Genomic DNA, 4315 nt, shown 5'->3' on the forward strand with positions numbered 1-4315 from the left:
AACAAAATTCTAGCCAATAGAATTCAGCATCATTTCAAAAAAATAATACACCAAGACCAAGTAGGATTCATACCAGTTATGCAAGGATGGTTCAACGTTAGAAAATCAATCAACGTAATCCACCACATAAATAAAAAGAAAAAAAAGAATCACATGATCATCTCGATGCGGAAAAGGTATTCCAAAAAGTACAATACCCATTCCTGATAAAAACTCTCAACAAGATAGGTATAGAAGGGAAATTTCTCAACATAATAAAGGGCATCTATGCAAAAGTAATAGTCAACATCATTCTTAATGGAGAACATGAACAAGATAAGGATGCCCTTTATCACCACTCCTATTTAACATTGTGCTGGAAGTTCTAGCTAGAGCAATAAGGCAACAAAAAGAAATAAAGGACATCCAAATTGGTGATGAAGAAGTTAAACTGTCCCTGTTTGTGGATGATATGATACTATACATAGAAAACCCTAAGGACTCCATGAGACATTTACTGGAACTAATAGAAAGATTCAGCAGAGTAGCAGGATACAAGATAAACATACAAAAATCTGTTGAATTCCTATACACCTATAACGAGAATGATGAAAAGGAAATCAGGAAAACAATATCATTTATAATAGCCCCTAAAATAATAACATACTTATGAATAAATCTATCCGGATGTAAAAGACCTATACAAAGAAAACTACAAAACACTACTTCAAGAAACCCAAAGGGATCTACATAAATGGAAAAACATACCATGCTCATGGATAGGTAGACTCAACCTTGTGAAAATGACAATTCTACCCAAAGCAATTTACAAATACAACACAATCCCTATTCAAATACCAACAACATTCTTCAAAGAGATGGAAAACTAATCACTAACTTTATATGGAAAGGGAAGAAGTAAAGCACTACTGAAGAAGAAGAATAAAGTGGGAGGTCTCAGACTACCTGACCTCAGAACCTACTATCCAGCTACGGTAGTCAAAACAGCCTGGTACTGGTACAATAACAGATACATTGACCAATGGAACAGAATTGGGAACCCAGATGTAAATCAATCCACCTATGGTCACCTGATCTTCTACAAGGGCCCAAAGTCTATCAAATGTGGAAAAGACAGTCTTTTTAACAAATGGTGCTGGCAAAACTGGATATCCATATGCAAAAAAATGAAACAGGACCCATACCTCATGCCATACACAAAAACTAATTCAAAATGGATCAAAGACCTAATTATAAAGCCAAAAACTATAAAGTTCATAGAAGAAAATATCCTACCAATGCTACCGGGCTTAATACATGGCATTAACACGATACAAACCATAACCATCAACACATAAACTCCAGAAAATATACTAGATAACTGGATCTTCTATAAATCAAACACCTATGCTCTTCAAAAGACTTCACCAAAAGAGTAAAAAGGGAACCGAGAGACTGGGAAAAAATTTTTGGACAGTACAAGTCAGACAAATTTCTAATCTCCATAATCTACAAGAAAATCCAACACCTCTACATCAAAAAGACAGAGAATCCTATTAAAAAATGGGCAAAGGAAATGAACAGACACTTCACCAAGGAAGACATTCAAGCGGCCAACAGACACATGAGGAAATGCTCGCGATCACTAGCCATTAGAGAAACGCAAATTAAAACCACAATGAGATATCATCTCACCCTGGCATTAGTGCACGAATCAAAAACACTGGAAATAACAAATGTCAGAGGGGCTCCGGGGAGATCGGAACTCTTATGCACTGCTGGTGACAATGCAAAATGATACGACCATTTTGGAAAATGATATGGCACTTCCTTAGAAAGCTAGAAATAGACATACCATTCGATCCAGCAATTCCACTCCTAGGAATAGATCCTAGAGAAATAAGAGTTGTCACTCGAATAGACATATACACACCTATGTTCACAGCAGCATTGTTCACAACAGCAAAATGATGGAAACAACCTAGATGCCCAGCAACAGATGAATGAATAAACAAACTATGGTACATACACACAATGGAGTACTATGCAACGAGGAAGAATAATGATGAAACTGTGAAGCATTTCATAACATGGATGAAACTGGAGAACATTCTGCTGAGTGAAATAAGTCAATCACAAAAGGAGAAATATTGTATGAGACCTGTATTGTGAAAACCCATGAAAAAGTTCACACTCAAAATGTAAGAATCTTTGTCGGTTTCGAGGGATGGGAGGGGTTGGGGGGAAATACTATTTAGCAATAGATAAGTGGTATCTTGGGTGAAGGGTGAGACAGTATACAATACCGGGGAAGCCAGCACAACTTGTACAAGGAAAGGTCATGGAAGCTCCATAGACACTTCCAAACTCTCTGAGGGACTGAATTGCTGGGCAGAGGGCTGTGGTGACCATGGTCTTGGGGAACATCTAGCTCAATTGTCATAACACAGTTTATAAATATAATGGTTCTACATTCTACCTTGGTGAGTAGTGTCTGGTGTCTTAAAAGCCTGTGAGCAGCCATCTAAGATTCTCTGCTGGTCTCATCCCTTTGGGAGCAAGGGAGAGTGAAGAGAACAGGATACAAGGAGAAGATTAGTCTGAAGGACTAATGGACCACAGCTACCAAGGCCTCCACCAGACCTAGTCCAGTACAGCTAGATGGTGCCTGGCTACCACCACTGAATGCTCTGACCAGGATCACAACAGAGGCTTCTGGACAATGCTGAAGAAGGATGCAGAACAAAATTCTAACTCACAAAAAAAGAGTAGATTTACTGGCCTAAAGGAGGCTGGAGAAACCCCAAGAGTATGCCCCCAGACACCCTTTTAGCTCAGTAGTGAAGTCACTTCTGAGGTTCACCGTTCAGCCGGGGAGCGGACAGCCCCAAATACCAAATGGGACTAATGAGGCACAGCAGTCTAAGGACAAGGACTAGAAGGCAGAGGGGGACAGGAAAGCTGGTGATAGGGAAGCCAAGGTTGAGTAAGGATAGTGTTGATGTGTTGTGAGGTTGTTAACCATTGTCATAGGGCAACACATGTACTGTTTAAAGAGAAACTATTTTGTTCTGTAAACCTTCATCCAAAGTGAGAACTGCAGCACAATTGGAAGAGTGTAGTTGATGTCACTGAACCGTGCATGTAGAAATTTTTGAAACGGTGTATCTTTGGCTATGTATATTTTCACCAAAAAAAGAAAAGGTCGAGAAGGGAGAGGGTTGACATGTCGTGGGGTTGTTAACCAATCTCATAAAACAATATGTGTTCTACTGTTTTATGAGAATCTATTTGTTCTGTAAACCTGCTCCTGAAGTACAATAAAAAAATTTAAAAAAAATGTTGAATGTATATTTTACTATTCTTTTTAAGAGTAGTATAGATTTTGTCTATATATTCAGGCTAGTACATAGTACATTGTTGCTGAAAATTCCTCTAACCTTATGGTTCCGTAATACATTATTTCATTATTTGTATTAAATAAGGATAGAAGAATTATGTTATATGCAACATCTGCTTTATAAATGTACTATTTCAGTAAATTTTTCTAAGTGTATAATAATTATTTCTTTCAGATCATACAGTAAGATTTTTAAATTGGTCTGTAATCCCACTAAAAATTTTAGTGTACTTCATTTATGTCCTGTATGTATAATAGGATAAAAAATTATTATATTAGCTACTACCTTTTATAAAATGAATTCTCTGCATTTAGGGGAATAACTTAATATGTCACTTGCAAGCACTGACAGCATTAGAAAGAAATAACCTAGAGGTAGTTAAACATCTCTGTGTTTGGAAAAAAAAAAAAAAAAAACCCTCCAGGATTTTAAGAATAGTAGCTAGGAAGCAAAGCAGAAACAGACAGTTAAATGGAAATTGGATAAGAGATTTTCTATTGAAAATGATTTTTATAATTACATATAATAAAGTTTTAGGTGTGAGTGTCTCATCCTCACAACCATACCTCAGCTTACCCACCCAGAAAAAGGTGTAATAGGTACAAGCATCCAAAAAGACAAAATGTCCCTGGTCCACATTATAATTTTTTTTAGATGTTAAAATATGTATTGACCCAGTGTGATGCAGTCTTCACATTCACCCAGCTGCTCAGTTTCATCAAGCACAGAATAAAAAAAAAAAGACGGTAAATATATTTATCCTACTCCTCTGAGGTTCAAATTAATGTTTATTAACAAGCCCCAGTTTAAAAAAAAAAAAAAAAAACTAGTAAACAATTTTATTCAAATTTGTCTTTATTTGTTTCCTATTTTTGTCTGATTTGTTACAATAAAGGTAGAGCTGGCAGAGGTTTCAATTGGGGGTATGAGAAGGG

This window comes from Trichechus manatus, unplaced genomic scaffold, assembly GCF_000243295.1.
Source record: "Trichechus manatus latirostris isolate Lorelei unplaced genomic scaffold, TriManLat1.0 scaffold00013, whole genome shotgun sequence".
NCBI classification, from domain to species: domain Eukaryota; kingdom Metazoa; phylum Chordata; class Mammalia; order Sirenia; family Trichechidae; genus Trichechus; species Trichechus manatus.